The sequence below is a fragment of the Aquarana catesbeiana genome, linkage group LG03 (genome assembly GCF_042186555.1).
Source record: "Aquarana catesbeiana isolate 2022-GZ linkage group LG03, ASM4218655v1, whole genome shotgun sequence".
Classification (NCBI taxonomy): domain Eukaryota; kingdom Metazoa; phylum Chordata; class Amphibia; order Anura; family Ranidae; genus Aquarana; species Aquarana catesbeiana.
This window is the reverse complement of record NC_133326.1, coordinates 47,325,489-47,342,814: the sequence shown is the minus strand read 5'-3', so window position 1 is coordinate 47,342,814 and position 17,326 is coordinate 47,325,489. Positions and strand designations below refer to the sequence as shown.

Below are 17,326 nucleotides of genomic sequence, written 5' to 3'. Positions count from 1 at the left end.
TAGAATAAAAAGCTGTCAGGTTAGTAAAACAGCGATATCAGAACCGATTCAATCATACAGTTTGTAGTGTACATAGATTTGCAAAACAATGGGATAAAGGAATATTCCTGAACTTTATTTCATCTCATATTTACTGTGAAATTGTGTGAATGCATCAGTGCAGTGCGTGTTATCTCAGCTTGCATTCATTAAAGGAGTTTACCAAAAATGCCTCATTCTACATAACCAAGCTCAATTTCATGCTGAATAAACTAAATTATTAATATTTCTTAAATAGAAAACTATCTTTGGATAGATTTTTACACCAAAAGCATTTTTACTAAAATAAATTTGATAAGTAAAAAAAAAATCAGATTTAAATTAAAAAAAATCTGTTTTTTTTTTTTTTTAAATCATTGATTTTTATCCATGCTGATTTAATGACTATGCAGAGCAAAGGTTCACGTTTAACATTTTTAAAAAAATGTTTAGTGCAAAAAGCATGGTTATGCATGATAATCCAAAATCTATACAAGCCATGGAACTCTTAGATGGGTAAGGTAATTTTCTAAGGTCCCATCTTCCAGCACTACAACTGTAAGAATAATAATTGTGGTTAGTAGACACACTCCATTAGGTACATTCTGTACTATTGATTAAATAAAGAAATAAGGAGTATAACAGTGTTGAAGTGTTCATGTGCGTCATTGATGAACTCCTGAGTTTACTTAATAGCATACCTATAATTACTCTTTAAGAGGACCTACAAGAACCTGATGAATGGGCACCTACTTAGAAGAGGTGAGAACTGGAGTTTTAAATACTTGAAGACTGCAAGTACTTTGGCTTTGTAGAGTTCATTATATTACCAGAAAAGAATTCCAGGCAAACACCTAAATGCACAGTTGAAGAACATGTATGTCACGTGTTCTTTCTTGCCAAAGTATTTATAATCCTGTTTAGCAGTCTTATGATCAGGCACCCATAAGCAGGCCATCGTGGGTGGAAGGAAAGAAAAGTCGCTTGATTCACCGATCAACACATTCAGTCTTGATGGGGGGAATGCCTCCCACAGCGCTAATAAATTCAGCCAGAGGGGGGCGCAGGAAGACTTCCCGGCCGGCAGAAATCAAATGATTACTGCTAGCAGCTATAGCCACTCGCAGTAATCGCTTAAAGGAAAATCGGACAGGGCGTTGTTCCCAAGTTGATTGATGGATCGACTTGGGTACAATCAGTCTGACCATACATGGATCGAAATTCGTCCGATCCCTACTAAACTGGCTGAATTTTGATCCATGTATGGCAGGCTTTGCAAAGGCACATAGCCAATTCAGTAGCTTCACTTTTCCCCACAGTTAGCTTAGTCACTGGCCTGTAATGCTTTATATACCGTATTTATCGGCGTATAACACGCACTTTTTTCCCCTTAAAATCAGGGGAAAGTCGTGGGTGCATGTCGTGGATTGCCGCCGACATTCACATAGCGAGTAGTTTTAAATATGGCGCCGCGGAGTTCGGAGGGACTCGGCGGAGCTGAACGAGCGCCGCCGAAATCACAGAGCCGAGATACACATAGTCGAGTGTATTCGGCTCTTTCTGGCGCCGCTCACAGTCACGCCCAGTCCCGCCATTGGACCTGTGTTATGTCCATCATAGGGCGGGACTGTGCGGGACTGTGAGCGGCGCCGGAAAGAGCCGAATACACTCGGGTATGAGTATCTCGGCGGCGTTCGTTCAGTTCCGCCGGCGCCGAGTCCCTCCGGACTCCGCGGCGCCATATTTAAAACTACATGCATGTGTATGTCGGCGGCGGCAGGCGGTAGGCATGGACACTGGGGACAAGGCTGCACTGACAAGGCTGCACTGGGGACAAGGCTGCACTGACAAGGCTGCACTGGGGACAAGGCTGCACTGGGGACAAGGCTGCACTGGGGACAAGGCTGCACTGGGGACAAGGCTGCACTGGGGCAAAGCTGCACCGACAAGGCTGCACTGGGGCAAAGCTGCACCGACAAGGCTGCACTGGGGCAAAGCTGCACCGACAAGGCTGCACTGGGGCAAAGCTGCACCGACAAGGCTGCACTGGGGCAAAGCTGCACTGACAAGGCTGCACTGACACTGAAAAGGCTGCAGATGAACACTGATGAGGCTGCATTGATGGGCATTTTAATGTAAGTTTCTTTTCCTTAAACTTCCCTCCTAAAATTTTTTTTTCCTTAAAATTCTCTCCTAAACTTGGGGTGCGTGTTATACGCCGGCGCGTGTTATATGCAGATAAATATGGTAATTTAACTGGACTGGCTTTTTTTTCCCTGAAAATATCATTCCCATGTTTTATGCTTTCCCCTTCTACTTTGCTTTCATTTGAGTTCAAAAATGGCTCCAGACCGAGTGCAGAGTGATAATATAGTACTTCATATTCCCATCGCACACTTTCCTGGATAAGCTCATGAAATATGGGTGCTGCAGCAACAACCAGCTGGAAATATTTGCCAGCACACCATGGAACAGCGTAGATAGCGTCCAAACGTGTAGTTTATTGCATGATCACAACACAAAGAGTGCAACGTTTCGGAGTCACGCAGGACCCACATGCCTGACGAAGGGGTCCTGCATGACTCCGAAACGTTGCACTCTTTGTGTTGTGATCATGCAATAAACTACACGTTTGGACGCTATCTACGCTGTTCCATGGTGTACTGGCAAATATTTCCAGAGTGATAATATACACACAGCCCGGGGGAGGAAAATTAGAAAAATGCTCCACCCACTTAACACCCAACGCTGTATGGTCTGTAAATGTAATACTACTGTGGATGTGACCTGGGGGTGAGGGGTGTCGGTGGCTGTGCTGTTCTAACCCATAGGGCTTCCGCATGAAATGCCCACTGACATTTCCTAACTGCTTTACACAGGCTGTAATTGGGGGATACTACTAGTTATTTCAAATCCAAAGACTTGGAATTCCCAGCTAATAAATGCATTTCACATTAAACATACATACATTTTTTGTATCTATCCAATATATCTTTATTGGGACAACTACAGATCAACTTCACGGATTAAAAAAAATAAAAACGAAATAAATAATTAAATAAACAGAAGAATATATAGCAGGTATAAATCCAAGGGAAAAACCAAGCTTAACTTACCAACCAGCCCGCAAACAACCAAATAACCTGTCTAACAGTATGCATTAAAAGCAGGGGTTTAGTCTGCACACATTTGCAAACGCATGCGTTAGCCACAGAGTCTCGTCAAGGCACCCTGGTATCTGTGGTACCTAACACTAACTTATAAGTGTCGGTTCACACTGTGGCAGCACGACTTGCAGCGTGACTGCCTCAGGCAACCTGGACACGTCAGGAGCGGCGACTTGCAAAATGACTTCTGTATAGAAGTCAATGCAAGTCGCCTCAAGTCACCCCCAAAGTCGTACAGGAACCTTTTTCTAAGTCGCAGCGACTTGTGTCGCTCTGATTAGAACGGTTGCATTGTACAGAACGGGACGCTACTTGTCAGGCGGCTAAGTCGTCTGACAAGTCGTCCCAGTGTGAACCAGCACTAAGTGTCCCCACAGTGGAAGCACATGTATTCTGATGGATAGGTGAGAACAGGTGGACTGAAGGGGAGCCACCCCTTCTTAAAGGTACAGGGGCACACTGAACAGCCAGCATATAGCACAATGGCTGCAAAGGTGTCAGTGCGTTGCCTGACCAAAAACCACGACAGTGATACAAAAAAGACGCCACTGAACTATAGCAGTTCAGCTTTGAAATAATGGTGGCCACTATTTGCTAGCTGTAGTTTTGGTGGGAGGGAAGGTAAAAAACACGACCCTCTGGAGGGTCAGGTATAATACCAAGTCTTTTGCAGGAAAATTTGATTTTTAATTTTATTTTAATCTGAGCAGTGTTACCTTAAACCAAATTGGTGTTTCTCCCTTGTCCTTTACGACCCTCAGCAAGTTAAAGAATTGAATCTGATTGAAGCTTCATGATGTGCTCCAGTTGGTAAAAATCTACTATTCCTCATATAATCATGCAGCTGAATGTGTTAGGTAGGTAACTAGGATAACAATTTGCAGTTATTACTATACTGTTAAGTAACAAGCTGCTGTCATATGTTTCTGGAATAACACAGACATGGGGGTTATTTACGAAAGGCAAATCCACTTTGCACTACAAGTGCAAACTACAAGTACACTTGAAATTGCACTGAAAGTGCACTTGGAAGTGCGGTCGCTGTAGATCCGAGGGGGACATACAAGGAGAATAAAAAACAGCATTTTAGCTTGCACATGATTGGATGATATCAGCAGAGCTTCACCTCATTTCAGATCTACCCCTCAGATTTACAGTGACTGCACTTCCAGTGCAATTTCAAGAGCACTTTGCACTTGTAGTGCAAAGTGGATTTGCCTTTCGTAAATAACCCCCATGGTCTTCAGGAGACATAAACTGTTAACTTTATTGCAGCAAATTTTTATCCACTCAATCTGACACAAGGATTTATTTGTGCTTGACTTAAACCTTAATTTGAGCAGAATGGACTACAAACCTCATCCTAAAGCGGAGGCTACCCCTACTTCCCCCATCCCGCTTTTAGGTGATTGCTGGCATTACCAAAAACAAAAAATCGAAAACGCCCTTTTGTTCACTCTAAACTGTGATCACATGACACTACAGTCCTGAGTCTTTTCTGTTTACAGGAGGCTCGGTCCTTCTTCGGGGGGGGGGGGGGGGGTCCATTTCACTACCTACATGATGTGAACACTTCCTATTTGCTGTCCAACGCCGCGGTTTTCTCACGATCTAGAGGAGGAACTGCAACAGTGACGTCAGTGCAAGGCAACTTTGGGGGTAATAGCCAGTGCAGGCACAACTGCATTATAGGATTAACCGTTCCCGCCACCTGCAAACCGCACTGGCAAGGGACCTGAATGGCAAATTTGGGCAAGTTCACCTCGCTCCATTAGGTAAAGACAAAAAATAAAAAAATAAACCTGCAGGGTAGGTTAGAGGGGAGTGGAAGAGGGGAGTTAATATTTGTCTGGATATGAGCTTTAATGGAACTGAATAGCTGGCTTTGCTATTAACAGGACATAACTAGCAGTAAAAGTTATATTGTTTTATGATCAATAAATATCTGCAGTGCACTCAAATAACACTGAAAAATATAACACAGGGCAAGGGCTGCAACAATCACATGGCCCCTCTGACATGTGGGAAACGATACCAATAACTGTCTTTCAATTTCTAGGAATGTAAACCAAAACCTTGTACACATGAGCTTTGGGTTGTATAAAAGAGTGACGCACGCAGCAAGGTTTACACATCATTTGCAGAACTTTTAGCAACTTTGTGCTACTTTATTGAATCCTATAATGCCCCTTTAGGTTTTATGTTAAAATGGAACTAAAGTCTCCTTTTCAAAAACTGGGAGCAGGGAGGCTCTTTATTGAACTACCTGCTTGTAGTTTTTTTAAGAATATACACGGATCCTGATGTGTTGGGATGACTGACCTCCTGCACAAAGTGCAATATTCCCCCCACGCACACACTCAAGCAAATGGCTGTTCAGAAATGCTGGGCGCTGCAATGACCATAGGCTGGAAACCGTGGACGATCAAAGTGAAGAAATATCATCAGCACACCCAGGATTACTTGAAAGGGTCCAAAGCTTTATTTTCGTGGTCACATGGTAAACATATGGCAACGTTTCGGAGCCACGCAGGCTTCAAAATGTTGCCGTATGTTTACCATGTGACCATGAAAATAAAGCTTTGAACCCTTTCCAGGAATCCTCGGTGTGCTGACATTTCTTCACTGTGACCTCCTGTGCAGGAGTGATGTCATCCTGTGCCAGCCAATGAAGAGGATCAAAGACCGGCAGCCTGAAGAAGCCAAGTAGAAAATGCTGCCGAAGGAGCAATAAGTATTGCGGACCGAGTTCCACATTAAAGCACAATTCCTGGATGCTGCCAAGTTTGCACTTGTGATTGCTCTCCCCAGGCTTTATTAAAACCAGTGGCGGTGCATCCATAAGGGAGTACAGGGCACCGCCCCCTCTCTCCTGCCGCCCCCCTCTAGCACCAATAGATAGATTCATGCAATGCATGCATCTATGGCCGCCGCTGCCATCCCCTATTCAGGCGCCCGGCCCCTTTTCGGGTGCAGGGCGCCTGAATTACAGCGGCGGGGGGTGGTTTTTAAGCTCCTGATTAGAGCCATAGGCTCTAATAGGAGTCAAAAAAGGTGACCTGTGAGCGCCATGCTTGGCGCTCGCAGGTCACTCAGCTGTGTTAGAAAAGCGAATGTATATTCGCTTTCCTAACATTAAACCGCCTCTCTGCCAATCAGGTGCTCGGTGCTGTTACCCGTCACCTGATTGGCTCAAAAGACAGAACCTGTGATTGGACGCCAGGCATCCAATCATAGCAGAGGACGGGTGGAGAGGATGGGAGAAGACATTGAGGAGCTGTCCCACCGAGACAGGTAAGTGCAGACGGTGGTCCGGCAGGGAGCACAGTGGCTGCCTTTGATGGGACACAGTGGCTGCCTTTGATGGGGCACAGTGAGGCTGCAATTGATGTTTTTTTTTTCAGAATTTTTCAGTTTGTTTGCGCCCACCCAAAAATTTTGAGCACCAGCAGCCATCGATTAAAACACTGACAAATTATAAATCAGAATGGCTTACTTTTCACAATCCCATTGACCAAATCATGCCCTTCTCAAAAATGCGTACTTCTGTGCGTTGGGAGGATTGCTTTTTTGTCGTCTCCCACATCACATCTATGCAGGGAAACTGCACTATATTTCCCATGATGAAATGAAAAATGCAAAAGCAATGACCTGGGTGTGTGGGAGGATCTTGTTGGGGCTGAAGTCACAGTAGGGAGCGGACAGATGATGAATATGTAATGGAGGATCAGACCGGGAGTATGGGACTCCCAGGTTCGCCCACTATAGCGAGGGGTGATTTAATCACTTCACTGCTCGCTGAAACAGAACCACTGCAGGGAAATGGCCACCAATCTAACAAAGCGCAGGTCCAGGTGAATCAGGCCTGCAGATATGGAGAATAAAATGGATATCTCATGATCAATATGGTAAGAAAGCACCATTATAAATGTTAAACATTTTTGTCAGGAATTCAGCTTTGCACGCAGATTTAGGGCTGACTGTCACTTTAAAAAGGCAGCTAGTGAAAGGTACAGTTTCTTTTACATCTTAGTTCTCCTAACTCTGAATTTTTGTTATTGATTTTATGCCCCCCCCCCCATCCTCTTCCTTCTTTCCCCCCCTCCCGACCCCTCCACCCGTGGCACATCCTTTTATAATCTGCATGCTGTACCTTAGATTTTAATGTAGTGTTTTTGACATGAACCATGCATATGTTTGTTACACTGACTTCTCAGCCTTTGATCACTTGTTTGGCTTCTACTGTACCTCTGTTTTTGTGTACTGTTGTACTAATTCAATAAAACGCTACTGTTAAAGTGATTGTAAAGTCTGGTTTTTATTTTTTTTTTAACAAACCTGTCATACTTACCTGCTCTGTGCAGTTGGTTTTGCACAGAGCAGCCCTGGATCCTCCTCTTCTCGGGTCCCTCTTTGGTGCTCCTGGCCCCTCCCACCTGTTGAGTGCCCCCACAGCAAGCAGCTTCCTATGGGGTCACGCAAGTCAAGTCACAGCTCCCTGCGTCTATGCAGACACAGAGCAGCGACACAGCCCTGCCCATCTCTCTTCTGATGACTGACTGAGGTTGATTGACAGCAGCGAATCGCACCGCACTGCTGTCTCAGCCAATAAGGAGGCGAGTCCTGGGCAGCTGAACCTCCAATGCAATACTCCCAACACACAAGGCTGTATTTTAAATTGGGTGCTGAAATGACCAACGGCTGTAACCGACTGAAATCATGAGAAGGAAGTGTCACCAGCACACCAGGACCTGGTGTGCTGGTGACACTTCCTTCTCCCGGGCAGCTGAGACACACCTGAGCCCAGGCTTAATGCACCCTGGGGCTCTTCTAAAAGCTTTTATCCTGGCAGGAGAAAAGCAGCTTTTTTTCAAAATGCGTTTAGGCGCGTCAAGCGCTTCGGGACTTTGTCAATTTAAATGGCCACAATTTTAATTTATTTTGAAATGAACAAAAAAATGTTCAAGATCTAAACACGTTAACACACGTTTAGACTAGCTTACACGGGTTTAGGTGACGTTAGGTATTTTTTTTTCTGCCAAAAAGCTCCTCCCTTGAGTGACCAAGTGATGTTTTTTTTTCTACCTCTAAACTCCTGGAAATGCCTACAGTGCGCATGAACACGTAGGTTAACATGGAGGGGAGTTTATAGGCAGAGGGAAAAATTTCAACAGAAAATGCTTCATTAGAAAGAACGTATAAGTGCGATTAGGCCTTATAGTAATTGTAAACCCATAAAAATAAATAAATAAATAAAACAAAAAAAACAAAAACAAAAAACCACACACGGTGGGTATACTTACTTGCTCTATGCAATGTGCATTCTCCAGATGAAAAAAAATGCCCATGAAGTCTCCTGGACTGTATGACATATTTTGGCCTAGGTCAGAAAACAGGAAGCAATTCAAAAAAAAAAATAAAATAAAAAAGCAGGTTGAAACAAGTAATTATATTATATATACCTTCCTATCTATTTACAAAGGCCTAGCAGCATAAGGCTTAAAGTGGTAGTAAAGCCCTTGAATGATTTATATCTATATGTAAGCCTATAATAAGGTTTACCTGTAGGTACAGTAAATATCTCCTAAACGTGGAGATATTTACTTTACCAGCGCCGGTGAGGTCAATGGTGCATGCATGCTGCATGCGCAGGAGAGACGTCATCGCAGCTCAGCCAGTCAAAACGGCCGCAGCCTGTGAAACCGGAAGGAAGACTGGGTGAATATGGAAGCCCCGGTGGAGCCGTGACAGCGCTCAGCTGGAGGGGTTTGTTTTCAGGCAAGTCTTTCCTAATATGCTAGTATGCAATGCGTACTGGCACACTATGCTATTAACTTGCAGGGAGAAGATTTTTCTTTTTTGCCGTTTACTACCTCTTTAAAATAGTTAATGTTGATTAAGAAAGTTTAGTTCCACTTTAAAGTAAGTATAAACTGGACGACATTTCGTTTGCTAAAGCATTTTATATGACAAACAACTATGTTTTCTACCCTAAATCACGGTTTACACGCTTTTTCATATATCAGTGCTGCTGATAAGAAAACGAATGCAGCCACCACATCTAAGAACTGGTAAACTGCAATATATTACATTGTGTTCTTGCATTTAGATACGTTTTAACCCAAACAAGTGGTAAGGAGATGCTGGAAACAGAATCACCTGATTCATGCCAAACACAGCTCCTCCTCTCACCTTCATTTAAAGATCAACTTCAAAACTTTAAAAAAAATATTAAGATTAAAAGCTTTACAAACAGGCATGGTATACTTACCTGCTCTGTGCTTTGATCCTTCCCTTCTTGCTCCTGGGTCCTCCTCTCTTCTCAGTAGTACCCCATAGAAAAACTTTTCCTATGGGGCCCACCTGCATACTCGTTCCCAAGCCTCGCTGTCTGCATCCATTGACACAGACAGTGGAACTTGACCCTGCCCCCGACTCCCTCATCACTGGCTTTGATTGACAGCCACGGAAGCCATTGGCTCCCATTGCTTGCAGCAAAGCCTGTGAGAGGGGGGAGAGAACAGGAGAGAGCCACTGCTCTCATGCACAGCACTGGACCGAGAATGGGCTCAGGTAAATATAAGGGAGGTACTCTGTGGCACAGGTGTTTTTTTTTTATCTTAATGCATACAATGCATTAAGGTAAAAAACCTTAAAGGGCCGTACACGCGGGCCGCATATCGGGCGGTCCAATAGAAACCATCCGACATTGGGCCTGATTGTACGACAGCTGATCCAATAGAAGCCAGCCTTTTGGCTGGCTTCTGTCGAAGGGGCATGCCCGCAAAAATGTCTGCCGATCGGCACCTGATCAGCCAGCGGCTGAGAGCATTGACTGGTGTGTTCTGGGTTTTGTTCAACCCAGCAGGCTGTGTGTACCAGGCTTAAAGGACTTGTAAAGTCAGAAGGTTTTTTTATCTTATTGCATTCTATCTCCCTCTCTGTCCACAAGTGTTTCAGCTGTCAAATTCTCCTTCCTGATTGGGAGACAAAGCAGTGGCCCCACTGGCTACTGCTGCTGTCAAAGTCAGCTAGCCAATCAGGGGAGAGAGGGGGGGCAGGCCGGGTCACGACTGCATGTCTGAATTGACACCGGGAGCTGCGACTCAGCTCGGGTGCCCCCATAGCAAATGGCTTGCTGTGGGGGCACTCAACAGGAGGGAGGGGCAAGGATCACAGAAGAGGGACCCGAGAAGAGGAGGATCTGGGCTGCTCTGTGCAAATCCACTACACAGAGCAGGTAAGTATAACAACATGTTTGTTATTTCTATAGGAAAATAAAAACCTAGGACTTTACAATAATTTTAAAGCCCTGTACACATGGGCAGACTGTCGAGAGACATTTGCCAGTTCAAAAAAAAAAAAAAACTGCCGACATTCTGCCCGTGTGTAGGTTGGTCTGTCTGACAGAAGCTCGGCCATTTGGCTGGCTTCTGTTGGACTTGCATGCTGAAAAACCAGCAGCCGACCGACTCCCAATCAGCGCTCTCAGCCAATGGCAGAGCATGCTGATCCAAGTGTTCTGGCAGGGGGGCCGCCCCCCTATCAGAACACAACAGCTCAGCAGGAGAGATTTCTGGACTAACCTTGCATCTTTAGTACAGAGTTTCCCTTCCCATGCGGGTTGCACGAAATAAAAAAAAAACAAAAAACAAAAAAACTGTAGTGTGTATCAGGCTTTAGATTCACTTTAAGTTAAATATATTTCTCAATAGCTAGAAAGCAAATAAGTTCAACAAAAGTAATTCCAGAACCCTAAAGAACTATATGCTCCTGAACGTATGGTACCAGGGTCTTTTATTTGAGCTGAACAGCCATCTTTTGCCTCAAAGTGGTACTACAGTGCCTTGAAAAATTATTCATACCCATTGAAATTTTCCACATTTTGTCATGTTATAACCAAAAACATAAAATGTATTTTATTGGGATTTTTGTGTGACAGACCAACCAAGTGGCACATTATTGTGTAGTGGAAAGAAATGATAAATGGTTTGTTTTCATAATTTGTTACAAATATCTGAAAAGCGTGGCATACATTTGTATTCAGCCCCCTTTACTCTGATACCCCTAACTAAAATCTAGTGAAACCAATTGCCTTCAGAAGTCACCTGTGTGCAATTTCATCTCAGTATAAATACAGCTGTTCTGTGAAGCCCTCAGAGGTTTGTTAGAGAACCTTAGTTAACAAACAGCATCATGAAGGCCAATGAACACACCAGGCATGTCAGGGATAAAGGCGATGGACTGGCCAAGCATGTCTCCAGACCTAAACCCTATTGAGCATCTGTGAGGCATCCTCAAACGGAAGGTGGAGGAGCACAAGGTCTCTAACATCCACCAGCTCCGTGATGTCGTCATGGAGGAGTGGAAGAGGACTCCAGTGGCAACCTGTGAAGCTCTGGTGAACTCCATGCTAAGAGGGTTAAGGCAGTGCTGGAAAATAATGGTGGCCACACAAAATATTGACACTTTGGGCCCAATTTGGACATTTTCACTTAGGGGTGTACTCACTTTTGTTGCCAGCGGTTTAGACATTAATGGCTGTGTGTTGAGTTATTTTGAGGGGACAGCAAATTTACACTGTTATACAAGCTGTACACTCACTACTTTACATTGTAGAAAAGTGTCATTTCTTCAGTGTTGTCACAAAGATATAAAATATTTACAAAAATGTAAGAGGGTATACTCACTTTTGTGAGAGAGAGATTATATATATATATATATATATATATATATATATATATATATATACACACATACATATATATATATATATATATATATATATATATATATATATATATATATATATATATATATATATATATATATATATAATTTATCTTTTTTGAGATTTTGTGATTCACATGCATTTACATCGTTACGCTCATATTTATTTGTGGTTTGCACATTCGTGCATGGTACCAATGGTATTTGTATTCATAGTATTACCTTGCTTGTAACCTTGCTGATATTTAATCACTCATTAAAATGAGAGTCATAGGAGAAACGAGAGAAAAAAAATAAGTGGGTGGGGTGTTGCAGGGCATTTACAAATATTAACCCCGTTACCGTTATATAATCTATAGAACATTCATTGTCGTTTACACCAACCTAATCTCTGATCTCTATGTTAGGGCAGGGGGTCATAGTCTAATCCCATTTAACTCTAATCACCGGACACAGTTAATAGCATAAGCACAATAAAAAGGCTCAAAGTCAAGGTCATTGCACTCATTTACATCCTAACATTAAACAATTAAGCAGAAAAAGCTTTTCTGGCCAAATTTATAATTTTAAGTATTGGCCACTTGAGAAGTAAAATAGAAACAACATTTTAAAAACGTTTCTAAATAGGTTTAGATTAACACTCATGTCCTCCAAACAAATGGCTTATTGTATATCAGATAGCACAATGTTGGCAATGAACTACAATGTCTTCTTATTTTACCCGCAGGAAGGAGGTGCTGTGCTGATACTAGGGAGCTTAGTGCCTTTTATCAGCAAAAAGGTGGCTTATCAAAATAACATTATACTTTAAAGACTCTTCTATAATTGTCCATCATTTCCTGGTATGAAGTTTCTAATTCATAGGAAATTAAAACATGAAAAGGATACATTCTGTGCCTTTTATGTTCCATTCAACATACAAATAAAAACGTGCTACCGACACTCCAATCTGAAATGTCTAATTCACAGCAGTCACTGTAATGATGGATCCCTTTGCCTGCCAATATGATTAAAAAAAAAAAAGAAAAAGAAAAAAAACAGTGTTTGATAATAAAAAGAGAAGATGGGCGAACAAAAAAAAAAAAAAAAAAGCATAGCCAGGCAGGACCAGTAAGGTTTTTTAGGTGATAGAAGGGGCCAAATTATACAGCACAAGCACCGTAAAACATGCTTCAAGGGAGAGGATCTGTTTTTTGTTTTTTTGGGGTAACAAACACTTTTAATAGAATTCCAAGTCACTCTCTTTAAAGTAAAGGTACCCCAGTGAAATCATTTTCCCATACGGATTATTTTAGCAAAGTTAGGAGAGGAGTATCAAACCTGTTTGTTGTCAAACTTTAGCAGATACCCTTTCCACCTGAAATTGGAATAGAGGAGCAATAGGTTGGCAGTCCAGGGGGATTTTTTTCTCTTTGGCCATGCATGCTTAATACATTCACAATGTCTGCAAGCGAACCTTCTGCTCCAAGTGGGAACACTTGGATAACAAAAGCATTCCTGTTTAGAGATTGGATGGTATGAATCTGCAGACACTCTTACTACCCAATCATGTTGAGGGATTAGGTAAGGTTTCCTGTACTGACGAAAAACAGATGTGGTGGATTGTCTAAAGGCTGGTACACACGGGCTGAATATCGGCCGGTTCAACAGAAACATTCGGCAGCCTGTCCAGCAGTAGCTGGCCTAACGTCTGGCTTCTGTCAAACAAGCATGCTGTAAAACTAGCAGCCGATCTCCATCCAATCAGCACTGGGAGCCAATGACTGTAAGCACTGACCGATGTGTTCTGGCGCGGGGGGTGGGGGGGTGCGTCCCCCTGTCAGAACACAATAGCTAAGCGGGGAGATGGTTGTACTAACAGCTGCAGTACAGCAAGCTCCTCCAGAGCTCCTCAGGGGCGTACTGAGCAAAAAAAACAAAAACAAACTAACAGGGTGTACCAGTCTTAAAGCTGACCATACACTAATAGATCTACTAACAGATAAAACTGATAAACAGATCTGATGGTCAAATCTTTCACTGAGGCCATTTTATTCTGACAGGCGGCTATCATAATACAGGGTGCACTTCCAAACAGTGACTGCAGTCACTGTTTGCCTAAGAATTATTTGCTATTTTCACCTTTGGATAAAAGGACCACTCACTGCCCATTTCTGACATATCAGAAATCAGACAAAATTTGATTGGTGTATGGCCAGCTTAAAGTGGAACTAAATTCTCTCAGTCAACAATAACTATTTTCAATCATTATACTGTACCTTTCTATCCATTTACGAATGCTAGCAGTAGATTATATTTACTTGTTTTAAACTTTTTTTTTACATTTCTTCAGTTGCTTTTTGGTTTCTGCCCTGGCCCAAAAATAAGGTTATACACCCCAGTAGTCTTCATTGGCATTCATTTCATCTAGAGGAGGGGCTTTCTCAGCTAAGCACACCCTCCAGCCTTCAAGATGACCACAGCTAAAAAATGCTAACGGGGTGTTTTTAGAAGTATATTCTCAACAAAATAAAGAATGGAGACATGGATGGATGGGTGAATTTGCTCTGAATATTAAAAATGAATTAAAAAGCGTTTTCAGATACAGTTAAGTTGCCAAAAGCAGACAAATCAGACTCATCTTATCTATAAGTCTATGTGCTGAAAGAAGGACTAGATATCTTCAGGAATTGAACTGAACTGAATATGCTTTTCCAGCTACAGTGGGGCAAAAAAGTATTTAGTCAGCCACCAATTGTGCACGTTCTCCCTCTTAAAAAGATGAGAGAGGCCTGTAATTGTCATCATAGGTATACCTCAACTATGAGAGACAAAATGTGGAAACAAATCCAGACAATCACATTGTATGATTTTTGAAATAATTTATTTGCAAATTATGGTGGAAAATAAGTATTTGGTCACCTACAAACAAGCAAGATTTCTGGCTCTCACAGACCTGTATCTTCTTGTTTAAGAGGCTCCTCTGTCCTTCACTCATTACCTGTATTAATGGCACCTGTTTGAACTTGTTATCAGTATAAAAGACACCTGTCCACAACCTCAAACAGTCACACTCCAAACTCCACTATGGTGAAGACCAAAGAGCTGTCGAAGGACACCAGAAACAAAATTGTAGACCTGCACCAGGCTGGGAAGACTGAATCTGCAAAAGGCAAGCAGCTTGGTGTGAAGAAATCAACTGTGGGAGCAATAATTAGAAAATGGAAGACATACAAGACCACTGGTAATCTCCCTCGATCTGGGGCTCCACGCAAGATCTCACCCCGTGGGGTCAAAATGATCACAAGAACCGTGAGCAAAAATCCCAGAACCACACGGGGACCTAGTGAATGACCTGCAGAGAGCTGGGACCAACGTAACAAAGGCTACCATCAGTAACACACTACGCCGCCAGGGACTCAGATGCTGCAGTGCCAGACATGTCCCCCTGCTTAAGCCAGTACATGTCCGGGCCCATCTGAGGTTTGCTAGAGAGCATTTGGATGATCAAGAAGAGGATTGGGAGAATGTCATATGGTCAGATGAAACCAAAGTTGAATTGTTTGGTAGAAACACAACTCGTCGTGTTTGGAGGAGAGAGAATGCTGAGTTGCAACCAAAGAACACCATACCTACTGTGAAGCATGGGGGTGGCAACATCATGCTTTGGGGCGGTTTCTCTGGAAAGGTACAAGGACGACTGATCCGTGTACATGAAAGAATGAATGGGGCCATGTATCGTGAGATTTTGAGTGCAAACCTCCTCCCATCAGCAAGGGCATTGAAGATGAAACGTGGCTGGGTCTTTCAGCATGACAATGATCCCAAACACACCGCCCGGGCAACGAAGGAGTGGCTTCGTAAGAAGCATTTCAAGGTCCTGGAGTGGCCTAGCCAGTCTCCAGATCTCAACCCCATAGAAAACCTTTGGAGGGAGTTCTCTAGAGGAGATCTGCATGGACGAATGGGCCAACATACCAACAACAGTGTGTGACAACCTTGTGAAGACTTACAGAAAACGTTTGACCTCTGTCATTGCCAACAAAGGATATATAACAAAGTATTGAGATGAACTTTTGATATTGACAAAATACTTATTTTCCACCAAAATTTGCAAATAAATTCTTTCCAAATCAGACAATGTGATTGTCTGGATTTGTTTCCACATTTTGTCTCTCATAGTTGAGGTATACCTATGATGACAATTACAGGTCTCTCTCATCTTTATAATTGGGAGAACTTGGGTGGCTGACTAAATACTTTTTTGCCCCACTGTACAATGTATATCGTCAGGATTGCAGCTTCCCTCAGGCAAATGGCATGGCAGAATTAATTTTTTAGATCTCTAAAAAATGAAAACAGTACACAAACATACAAGATATTTATGATTGTAATACAACCTACTGGGGGGAAAACTATAAATACAGAAAAAGAAAATTGCGCACTGGTTCACGCTGAAGCGGTGCAAGAAATGCAGAGATTACTGTGCATTTCCTGCACCGCATAGCAGTCGTACTGTGTTCAATTAAAAGTTAACGACACCCCAAAAGCAGGCCGCAAAATGCAGTGCATTGGTCTGCACCGGATTGCATAGGTGTAAATACCCATGCGATTCAGTTCCAGTGGGAATCCTGCGAATGCAGTGCGATTTGAGCCAACCAAAATGAATGGGCTCAAATCGCAGCACAAAGAATCGCATGGGATCTGCACAGGAATGTGGTGCGAATCCTGTGCAAACCACCTATGGTGTGCAGTGTGAACCAGGGCTTAATTTCCACCTAGAGTTTTTTATTTAATATTTCAGTACCCATAGCAGGGAAACCGCAATATCTTCATGTTATTCTTTGACTACTATTTGATTTGTGAATGATTTTACAATGTATTTTAATATACAAAATATTGCATATGCAATATATGTAAATACTATACATCAAAGGAGCTTCTGGAGTCAAGAAAGGAAAGGAAAGGAAAGGAAAGGAAAGGAAAGGAAAGGAAAGGAAAGGAAAGGAAAGGAAAGGAAAAGGAAAAGGAAAAGGAAAAGGAAAAGGAAAAGAAAGAAAGGAAAGGAAAGAAGGAAAGAAAAGAAAGAAAAGGAAGGAAAAGGAAAGGAAAGGAAAGAAAAGAAAAGAAAGGAAAAGAAAGAAAAGAAAGAAAGGAAAAGAAAGAAAAGAAAAGAAAAGAAAGAAAAGGAAAGAAAGGAAAGAAGAGCCCCCTTATACACGGGGCGGACTCCATCATGCAGATCCGCCTGCTCAGTGGGGGATCTCTCCACTGATCCCTGCTGACAGGTCCATATATGTTCCGCTATGCAGAGCAGACACAGACACAGCCCGCTGTTCTCTACAGAGCTGTCGGATAAAAATGGATCCCCATCCGTCTGTTTTTAGCGGACAGAATCAGATGATGACCAGTGTGTGACAACATCCAACGCT

General features: G+C 42.7%; 1 protein-coding gene across 2 annotated transcripts in view; it reads right to left on the bottom strand.

Moving 5' to 3' along the window:
• AP3S2 (adaptor related protein complex 3 subunit sigma 2) overlaps nucleotides 1-17,326 on the bottom strand; it is a 151,906-nt gene that overhangs the window by 111,427 nt on the left and 23,153 nt on the right. The window lies entirely within an intron of this gene.